The sequence below is a fragment of the Lynx canadensis genome, chromosome D2, assembly GCF_007474595.2.
Source record: "Lynx canadensis isolate LIC74 chromosome D2, mLynCan4.pri.v2, whole genome shotgun sequence".
NCBI classification, from domain to species: domain Eukaryota; kingdom Metazoa; phylum Chordata; class Mammalia; order Carnivora; family Felidae; genus Lynx; species Lynx canadensis.
In genome coordinates, this window is record NC_044313.2 from 37,392,235 (window position 1) to 37,403,869 (window position 11,635).

Here is an 11,635-nt window from a genome sequence, read left to right on the forward strand (position 1 = left end):
GCTCTGTCTCTCTCTGTCTCAAAAATAAATAAACATTAAAAAAAAAATTTTTGAATCCTCTGCCCCCTCTGTCTGCCCCTCCCCCTCTTGTGCTCTCTGGCATGCACACGCTCTCTCTCTCTCTCTCTCAAAAACAAAAATTAAAAAATAAAAAGGCAGCCCTTTTAGTTTTCCCATAAAATTGTTTCGCTTGTGATGGCAAGTTAGGTGTTCTCTCACTAACACAATGACGGGAGAAAAAGAGAGGCCCCAGTGCTAGCTGTGCTGAAGACATATTCTTATTCCCAGATAACTTGTTTCTGCAACTGGCCCTGAGCAGAGTCTGGGTGTGGCTCAGGGTGGGGAAGGATATGCGAGTGAGGGAAAGGGCCATGTGGTTACCTGAGATTCCATCAGACTCTGAAAGCCTCTGGGTCTAAAATTTGCTGATCCCTGCCCAAGCAGAGGTGGAAGAATTTGGACATCTGACTCTAGTTTTCAAAATTCAACAGGGGAGAGGAGACCCTGTTTTGGAATCACAAGTTACAGGCCTGGTGTGAGCACTGGGTACGCACACTGGAATAGGGCCTATGAGGTCGCGCGGGGTGTAGCTCCCACCTAACTTCCAGACCCACACGTTGGGCTATACTCTCGCTGCTCATTCTACTGCAGGCCCGGCTCTCCAGGTGCCCTAGGTCATTTCACGCATGTTGATCCTTCACTGTCATGTCACTTTCTAGACACCCCATCTTTAACCACTGCCCCATCTAAATTACATATCCACACCATCACCACCCTCGTTACTCATTTTCATAACACTGTTCTTTTCCTTTAAAGAATAGAGTTTAATTATAATTAATACTCATTTGTGCGTTTAAAATGTCATCCCCACAAAACCACAAGCTTTCTGAAGATGGGGATCACAACGACTGACTATTCACCGGTCAGTCCAGTGCCTAAAATGTAGCAGGCGCTCAATAGATACTTGGTGAATGAGTCAATGAATGGAAAAAAAAAAATCAGATGAAAACAAGAAGGAATGAAGAAGCTGTTCAGGAGAATTGTAACACAGCAGGGATGGGGCTGATTGAAGGGTTGTACCCTTGAAATTGCTTGAAATTGCCCCTGTACCCAAAACAGATAGGACATGTTAGATGTTCCCCATTCGGTTGGCCTCAGTAAGACACCGGTGAGAAGTGTCATATGAATAGTGGAGCTCCAGAGCACGGGATACCATGGGGCAGGTTTGCGAAAGCAAATAAAGGTGGCAAAGAGCAGAGTTGGTAGACGTATATTAAATAACTAAACCTTTCGATTGAGGCCCGAAAGTAAAAATGATGTGATTGTGTTCAACCCATACAGGCTTACTTGGAAAGCTTGGTTGTGTTCAAGTTGAGTGGAAGGCCCGGGGCTGGGGCAATGCACAAGGAGCCCTGGGACATTAGGAAAAGGTGGAGCATGTGTGCCTCATGCACGAGAAGAGGGGATTTCAGGAACAGGCACCACACAAGCCGCTTTTACTTTACTGGAAAATGACACCAGTATTTGGCCAGGAGCAGAAGTCTCCAATTAGTCTTTTGCACAGTCCCTATGGCTGGCCTCTTAACTCATAGGACATTACAGAAAATTAGCGTGCTGGCAAATATGTTTAAGAATTGGTGAGAGGAATTTAATCAACTAAGCTATGTATTAAGCGCCTCATCAGGATTTGATATTGTGTTTTTCTGGTGGGGAATTGAAAATACACGGAACACAGCCCCATGAGTTCAAGTTAATTGCCTAATTGGTAAATTGAAACCATCACCATGAGAACAACACCATGAAGTTGTTAAATGCTGACCTGAGGCTCAGGGCACCATAAGCAAAGGAGTTAGAAGAGGAAGAATTCATTAAGTGCTGGAGAAATTTAAGGCTGGTCCAAGCAACTCAGGTATAGGACCGAATGGGTTGGAATCGGCCTCTACTCTTTTTTTTTTTTTTTAATTTTTTTTAAATGTTTATTTTTGAGAGACAGAGCATGAGCAGGGGAGGGGCAGAGAGAGAGGGAGACACAGAATCCAAAGCAGGCTCCAGGCTCTGAGCTGTCAGCACAGAGTCCGACGTGGGGCTCTAACCCGTGAACCATGAGATCATGACCTGGGCCAAAGTCGGACGCTTAACCAACTGAGCCACCCAGGCGCCCCGGCCTCTACTCTTTTTAAGGTAAGAAGCTGGGAGTAGGGGTAAGGGATATGGGGCAGCTGCTTCATGTGGCTCCTTGAGGTTCTAGCAGATAGATATCCGAGGCCAATGCAGCACTAAGTTAACACTAACAAATGTTCTGATGAAGGGATCCATAACGGTGTCTGGGACTTTGCGGATTGCTGGGATTTGGGGTTGCATTTGGCGTCTCTAATTTGAAAACGGGAATTTTCAGGGAATGGGGTTATATACTTCGATGTTCACTTCTCAACTCTGAATAGGAACCATTTAGGGGAGCCTGGCTGGCTCAGCAGAAGAGCACGTGACTCTTGATCTTGGGGTCATGAGTTCAAGCCCCACGTTGAGTGTAGAGATTACTTAAATAAATGAAAACTTAAATAAGTAAAAAGGAATCATTTTGTAAGTTTTCTATCTTAAAGGGTCCACAGCTTCCGGAAGTTTTTTGTTGGTTTGGTTTTGTTTTGTTTTGACATGTTATGCGGTACTGCCATCTGCTGGAATTATGAGACCACCTCCCAGAATTTGCTGACTCCTCTAATTATAGCTCAATTGGACAAGGACAGCCTTCAAATAAACATTGACGTTTATTATTGTTTCCTTCTCCTCCAGCCCCCAGTTCCCTGCTCATTACCCATCCCACGTGTATCTTGCAGCACACATAAATACAGGTATAAAGATGCTATGTTGTATTTTTCAGCATTTTGATTGTCTAGGTCAGTTTTCTGTGTGGAATATCAAAGTTGATATGAACGATGGTTTTTGATTGATTTGACTAAAGATAGCAATTGGTAAATGTAATGTAGAAGAACTGTTTTCTGAGTCTTCTTGTCTTCCTTAGGAATCCAGATTGCCATTCTGGGTCCCCTTGCCAGTCCCCTACTAATATGTTAATTGTTTTGATATGAGTTAATGAAGTGTTAGAGTGTGCGACACAGAATCTCAAACACCTATCAGAAGTCAAATTTTGAGAAATGTTGAAACCAAGTGATATAGGGGAGTGTATTCTGTGTCAATTTGGAAACATAAAACATCATGTTTATTGTATTGTACACAAATTACGAGATTCAGGGATTGGATTTCCTTAAAAATGTGTAATTCCTATGAATTGCTATTTGTGTATAACAACAATTGCTTTCAAAGGGAAGTATATTTCTGTTAAAGACCCTTTTATTGAACTAAGCAACTTGATGAGTTTGGCTACATCTAAGTGGGTCTGTGGATGAGGATGAGTTAGAACTGAATTGCTGTTTAAGAAAAATGGACGAATTGGTTCTTATTTCAGAGCGAGAAGAGAGAAAGGGAAGAGGTAAGGCCCAGAATCATGGAAAGAGGCAGGGTCATCAAGTAATGGTTGAGGGTGTTTCCTTCTTCTCCCTGTCCCTCAATCCCTCTCACATTCCTTTCCTTACTTCTTTCTCTACCCTGTCCCTCTTTCCCTCCTTTCTGTCAAAAAAAGGGGGGATTATCTAATATTAAATTTTAAGTTGTAGATCTTTCCTCCTGAACCCTCAGTGAAGTGTTTTTATATACAAATGATATACAAGTGGTTTATATATTTTTGGATTGGTTTTAGTTCTTATGTTGTTGTTTGTGTGTTTTGGTGAGATTGGCACATAAGGTTGCTGGAATTAATGTGATGTGGAGAAGGAAAGTCATGTGAAGCTACTCTTACACTAAATCAATGTTCAGTGGAATTAGGGCTCAGAGCCACTTTCCAAAATCCACAGCTTGGAGGCCCAAGGCAAACCCAGGCCATCTTAAAGGGGAGGTGGTCCTAGCCTACCTCTAGTTGTTACATTTTTACAGCACTCTCCTTCCCTGCCTTCTTGTGCTGCTCTCCGCACTGGGAGAAGGTTCTGACTCTGGTTGGTGTGGAAGACGTATCCTTTCTCCCAAGGACGAAGGACTGGGTGTCCTGGCTTCTAATTGTCTACTGGTTCTCCAGCCTTCCAAAGTAGGTTCATTCCAAATCTCTGTTTTCCAACATCCACCTTGAGATAGGCCTCTCCCTTAGATTGAGTTCCTTGATTTCTTAAGGCCACTCTTTGGAGTTTGAGAGTAGCTTTGAATCCCAGCATCAAAGGCAGCTAATGCGAACAACCAGTTCTTCTTTATTCATAATTCCGTCTGGGGAGTTTTCGGACCCTATGTAAAACAGTGTTGGGTGACCTATGATTGTAGAATGTCTGACCTCGGTGTGATCCTCTGTAGCATTTTCCTACAGTCTCTGCAAAAATTGGTCCTATCTTCCCACATCCTTCATTACCAATTTTAAGACTATCTTGAAAACACTATATACAGTGGTTAAGTGCTAGACTCTAGAACCAGACATTTAGGGTGTGAACCCCTTTTCCACCTCTTCTTAGCTGTGTGATCGTGGGCTAACTTAATTTCTCCAAATTTCAGTTTATTCACATGCAAAGGAAGGAATAAAAATGCTATCTGTAGGGATTTTGGGAGGATTTTATAAGTTTAATACATGTAATGTACTTAGAACAGCCCCTGGTAGATAGTGGGTACTAAGTAAGAGTTAGCTGTGATTATTCATGAGTCACCAGCATCTACAGATGTGGCTAAACTGGCATTCCCTTTTTCTTAGGGCTTTGCTCCAGTCTGATGGTTAGTTAGGGACATGTATAGAAGGAACTCATCAGTAGGCTGACATCTGAACTTTTGCATTTCCTCTCTTTCTTTCTTTACCTTTACTCCCTTTTACCCTGGGTGTAGGAATGGAAGAAGCTTAGACAGAAACGGCTTTTCCTGAAGAAGAGGAAAGGCCAGTATGTTCAGTGTTTTCAGTATTCAATCCAAATGACACCAATCCATGCTTGTCCTTCGGAGTTTATCTGTGAGGCGTCTATGTCCTGTCATGAGATACGGCTTCCCCAAAACTTACACATCTCACCTTATTTCATTGCTTACTCTGCCTAGGTGCCGACATGAAAGGAGATGATGAGAATTCTAGTTCATCACTTATAAAGACCTCTAGGTTCAGAGCAGATATGGGAATACATACATCGCATTTCTGTGCATGTTTCTAGTAATTAGATGCTGTTTTTTAATTCATTTATAGTGAATGGCAACAAATGCTTAATGAACAAATTTATTTCAGGAAATATGAAACTTCCAGAGAAGGTGGTAGTTTTGTTTGGGGTAGGATGAGGGATATATGGCGTGATCACAGAGAAAGAGGAAGCTAAGGAGAAGAAACCACATCTCAAAGATGCAGAGAACCTTGGCTGAGAACAGAATTGGAGAGGCACGAGAGCCTTGGTCCTGGGGGAGAAGTGGGGAAGAAGAGAGGAGGAAATGTCAGAGTAGAGAGGTAAGTGGTAAAAGGTGTGGCCATTGGATATAAAATAACTCTGTTGTTCTGTGGGGAGGGAGAGAGGAAGGTCAGGTTTAGGGGAGGAGTCCATCCTAACCTACAGTGGGTGCCTGTGGTGGGCTTACAATGCTATTTCTTGATCTATTTAATGTAGACTTTATTGATTGCCTGCTATGTTAAGAGAGGACTTAATTATTGAATTTGAAGAACTCCTATTCCAATTCCTCACAGCTTTGAGACAGTTATGGCTCAATTCTTACTTTATCAATTAGTTTTATAATGTACAATAAAATATTTAAACCTTTATTTCTTCTGTCAGGTTGTAACTCAATGTCTTGACTTCCCTTTTTGCAAGATAAGGTTTTTTTTTTTTTTTTTTTTTTTTTTTGGTTTCTACCCTCCCCTAACCTCATTCCCCCTTTCTTTTCCAACTCAAAAATTACAAGGTTAGAAAGATTAGGTTCTGTTCTTTAACCATATTACTGATCCAAAAAGTTGAAAAGCATTTAATATTAGGTAAACATGATTTACTCGACAGCCAGTTAGAGTCATCTAATTGTATTTCTTTCAATAGGTGAGTTAATTTGACCTCCAAAAGCATAGGATGGAATACAAAATATAGGATTGAATACAAAATCCTAGGACTTTGAATACAAAACATAGGATTGAATACAAAAAATTCATTAGGGAAACACGTGTGAGAGAAAATGGACTGGAGCAAAGAGAGGCTGGAGAGCCATCTGACTGTGATTCATGTCTGTCTCCAAGTGTAGGAGAGAGAGAAGGAAGAGAAGTTGGGCAGAAGCATCTTAGAGTACAGTATAGGTTTGGTTTGTTTTGTTTAAAGATTTTATTTTTTAATCTCTACACTGAACGTGGGGCTCAAACTCACAACCCCGAGATCAAGAGTCACATGCTCCACCAACTGAGCCAGCCAGGTGCCCCAGGGTACAGTAGAGTTTTAAGTAAAATTTGGCAAGGCTGATCGAGAATCCTTGAGCCGAAGCCATCTGTCAGAGGAGTTGTGCGTCTCCCAGGTCAGGGCCCGAGTTGGTGTCCCTGCCATGGCAGCAAGAATGGCCTCAGTGCAAATTCAATAATGGATGTCCGCGTATAGCAGATGGGACCCTCAGTCTCCATGTAGCTGGAGATCTTAGAGGTGCTTCTCATGGCCACCACACTAGGGTTACAGTGTTATTGCCCCTGAACTATTCAGAGGAAACTATTCTAATTGTGAAGGCCAAATAGATTTTCATTTCTTATAATCCGCCAATTATACAAAAGCATGCTGCATTTTCATTTGTTTTACATTTCTTTCATGTTCTTTAATCTCATCAATAAACACATATCATAAAAGAACCATCCTTGGGCCTGCTTGTGTTGTGGTTGATATCATACAGGCATAGGCATATCATGGCCAAACTGTCAAAGTTTAATTGGTATAACAAATGTTACTGATTATAGGTAGAAACTGTCAAACAGTGAGGAGTGTTGCTGAACCAGGAGCAAGGAGAAGAAATCGTAGTCCGTAACTTGTGAGATCTTAAGTGACATCACCAACTAGGATCCCAACTTTCTTATCAATATGTTTGGTTAGAGCAGGGTCCTCCTCGTCCCAAAGTTCTGTGGGTCTATGCAGTTTTTCTTGAACTGTGGTAATTTGCATCTTGGACTTTTAGAAAAGAATATTGCCCGGTTTTATTGTCATTGAAAGTCCAGCAGAGGGAATGTGATCAACTGCTAAAGTCAGCTCTGCACCCAGAGAGGACAGAAAATGTTTTGTTTTGTTTTTTAATGTTTACTTACTTTTGAGAGAGAGAGAGAGAGAGGCAGAGAGAGAGAGAGGGAGACAGAGGATCCAAAGTGGGCTCTGTGCTGTTAATGTGGGGCTCAAACTCAGGAACTGTGAGATCATGACCTGAGCCAAAGTCAGATCCTTGACCAACTGAGCCACCCAGGTGCCCCCAGAAAATGTTTAAAGCTCCATTACTCTGAAGCTGGTTTTCCTGCCAGCTGATTTGCCTGTTGAAAGGGTTTATCTCAGCTTTTGTGAGGCTTGTAGCATAGCTTTAGTGCTGAACAAAAACAGCTTCCAAGAGCACCTTCCATCTCGGAGAGAAGCATTTCTGTCTTCCTGAAGGGGCAAATTACCTGAAATCAATTACAGTCACTTTCCTTGAGCGTATTTTTTGGTTTGTCTAATAGGCAAAGAAATAAACTCAGGCCCGATAATTCTGGACTTTATCAGGCCAAATGATGAGCTTATCTAACTAGTCTGATTTTAGACCCATTTCACAGGCTTTGAGTCAACTAGTAAGGCCAGCTTTCAGAGGTGGGGACAAAAACTATGGAATTCAATTTAGGCAACTTTTATTAGACCTATTATATACCAAGCACTGTGTTATATACTGAGAAAGTCAAGTAAAAGCAAGATACTTGAGGAAATCTAGGATCCCCAGAATTAAGTCTATTAGCCTAATTAATTTTATTCTCTGTTTATGTTTTCCATATTGTAGACCAGAGGCTCTCAAACTTTGCAGTACAATAATTTCACCTAGGGAACTTAAAAATCATACTGTCAATTTAGTCAGCCTCTGAGGTGGGACCCACACAACAATAGTTTGTTTAACTTCTCAGGTGATTCCAATGTGTAGCCAAATTTGACGAACAGTTTTGTACACTTCTACCTGACAGCAGTGTTGTTATTAGTTGGGATCTTGCAGAATCTCAGACCCTCTGTGACATCTACAGAATCAGTATCTACCTAACAAAATGCCCAAGTTATTTGCAAGCACATTAAAGTTTGATAAGTATTGCAGTAGGCCATGTTTCCCAAAGACTTCTGCGTATAAGGCAGCTCTTGTTTGCTGATTTCTAAAAACAAGTTAGATGAAATGAATCCTCTTTTCTATGACTCACTCCCAATGGCCCCTGAATATGAGAGTTTTCTGAATTAGGTGGCAAATGTTGGAGTTACTATGTACTTTAAGGTAAAAGAACAGGACGGCTCCATAGTTCATACTGAGGTCCCAGAGAAAGGCCATGGGGAGGGGGAAAGAGAGAGCTGATCCTGAAAATCCAATTTCGCAGTGGAAAGGGCTAAGGTATATATGCATGTGAGAGAGAAGGAGAGATGGAAACTTTTAGTGGGCAACTCTGATGGATTTTGAAGAGACTCTTAATATAATTGATGAGGTAGAATTTTGGGAAGAGATTCAAGGTAATCCTAGGTTATCTGATTCTACTTTAGCTGATGTGGCTCCAGAATTCTAAGTTAGGCTGACATTCTGAGGCAAGACCCTTCCCAAACCCGATTGATCATTATTCTTGCTTTTCCTTCAGTTATTTCCCCTAACCTCTTTATTTGGAGAGCTTGCACATAACAGGTTGAGAATTGTGTCTAAATTTGGACTGTTAACTTTCACCTAACACATATACAATTGCCCTTAGGATTTCTAGTTGCAAATGAAATGCATAGGATATAGAACAACAAGGCCACACACCAGTGGTGTTGTAGGCTGTAATAGCCATTTCCCTACCTGGCTAATCCTCAGGATCACTTTGGGTGCTTTGTAAATATGTAAACTTCCAGATCTCACCCCTAGAGGTTCTAGTTTAGTAGTCTGTGGGGGGAACCTAGGAATTTTATTTTTAAAAAGCTTAATCAGTGACTCTAATTTAGGGTTAGGGTTGTGAACCACTGATACGATGGAGAGAGAGTACACTACAAATTTAGGTTGGGTCTGGTTTTAAGTCCTAGTCTCATCACTTAGTAGCTTACTAATATAGATAGATTAGATAGATAGATAGATGATGGATAGAGAATATATTCTCTGTCCTTATTTTCCATATTTTAGGCCAGAGGCTCTCAAACTTTGCAGTACAATAATTTCACCTAGGGAACTTAAAAACCGTAATGCTAATTTAGTATATATCTCATGTATGTAATGTTTGGGCTTTGATGTCCAGATATTTCCATGCCCACTCTTATTCTCTACTTTTGTCACCTTGAATTTGAACTAGTCATGTTCAAGACCTGGAGACCTCACAGCAGCTGGTGAATAAGGTGGTGATGGCCCTTTCAAGGGCTGCTCAGCTTTACTGGATATAGTTTATTCAATTAACACAGTCCATAATGCCTCTGGTTGTTTTATTTTTTGAAGTTGTCTGAATTACAGTTGGTAGCCATCACTACAGTGTGAGTTTGACTTCTTCCTTTCCTCCATCTTCCATATACCACCCCCTTACCAGGCTGCCCTCTATGATGCCAAGGTGGAGTGCAGATCTGAAGGAATACAGAAGAGGAATTAAGAGAACCAGAATAAGGAGACACAGCACTTCGGATCCCATCAGAAAGTTTACTGGGGGCTTCAGTGATAAGAATGACTCTGACTCCTTTCCAAAATATTTTACTTGCTACCGAGAAATGTATGGAGTTAGAAGGTATTAATTTGAATCTATATACCCATGGTGTTTTGGCTGTCAGTATCCACTACCAATTTTCCTGAAAATTTCACCCCTGCAGCTTGCAATCCATATGCTTCTAGGGGAGTCCATTTTCTCCCCATTCTTCGTTCAGGGTCAGCTATGTGTCTCAGGCCTAACTAATGAGCATAACTTCCTCCCTGGCCATGATGACTGATTTGAGAATGGCACATCACTTAAGGCAGTCCTATCAGAGAGCAAAGCTAGACTTCTTAAGTGGCTGGGAGAGCAAATACACTCTTTTCCACTGCATTGGGATAAGAGTACATGCGGCAGCCATCTTAGTATCACAAAGATGGAGCTTTCTCAGAATGGAGCCAAATCTGATCAGAGCTAGGTAGAGTGATTATGTCTTGGTCACACCTCTTAAGATTAGGTCTTGCTTGAAAACAAGATTTATTTCTGCTACTATTTTAAAGACAAGTTAGGATTCCATTATCTGTTGTTATTTGCAATGAGTAGCATTTTATATATAAACTTTTCCTCAACTTTTTAAAGAGGTATGGGTTATCTGAATTGAAGTGCTGAATGCTACCAAGTGACATAAAGCACTTTTAAAAGCCAAATGCTCAGGTATAGGATATGAAAAACATACCTTTAAATGGCATGGGTGGAAAAACCTACACATGGGTAGATACCAAGGAGATATTTTGGTTGGGGCCACATTAATAGGAGTATAGTTCATAGAAAAAAGAAAGGATCATTCTACTATAGTCCTAAAACCTCAGTTTGGGTATTAAGTTAAACTTTGAGCACAAACCATTAGCAAAGGATAGAGACAATTTGGAGAGAACTAAAACTGACCATGATGGAGATGGGGGTGGGCTGAAAGAAAACAGCATGCTTAACTTAAAGATTCTTAGGGGACAGAGAGCAATTGTCTTCAAATACTTTTAGACATATATAGTAGACACTTGGTTTTTGGCTACTCAGCATCACTTGACTTACAATAACAGCCACTGATATGTATTTGGTGACTCGTCCCCTCAAATTTATCTGAACCTAGTACTGCCCCTAGACTATTAAATTACAATAGCCATTACATTCCCATTTTTGCTTAGGTCAGTTTGAGCTAGGTTTTATGCCACCTGCAATCAAGAGTTTTGATACAAAATGTCACCTCTAAAAAGGATTAGATCTTTGAGGCCCCTAAAGACAGACCAAAATGTATACACTTCAGGCCAAAAGTATGCAGTTAAATGGAAGGAACAAATTTCTAAGATTAGGACTATCTGAAGATGAAATTATCATTTAGGAAGATAATTCAAGCTCCAAGTTTTGATGGTTAATTGATAAAGGTGAATGAACTCTGAGTTCTTTTTAAAACCTAAGACTCTCTGAAATTATCTCTAAATAGTTTTAAATTTTAGGAAGGCAAGCCCAAAATTAGTGACAAAACTTACAGTTATTATAAGCATACTAATTTTAGTTCAGTGTTTTATAGAGTTGTATTTTTCATACACCAATTTTATACTTTCTTGGTGTTTATGACTTCTTATATGTTGGTATAATATCTAGTGAATTTTATTTATTTTTTTAAGAGAGTGAGCATGAGAGAGAGGGGCAGGGGGAGAGACAGAGAGACAGAGAGAGACAGAGAGAGAGAGAGGGAAAGAATCTTAAGCAGGCTCCACACTCAGT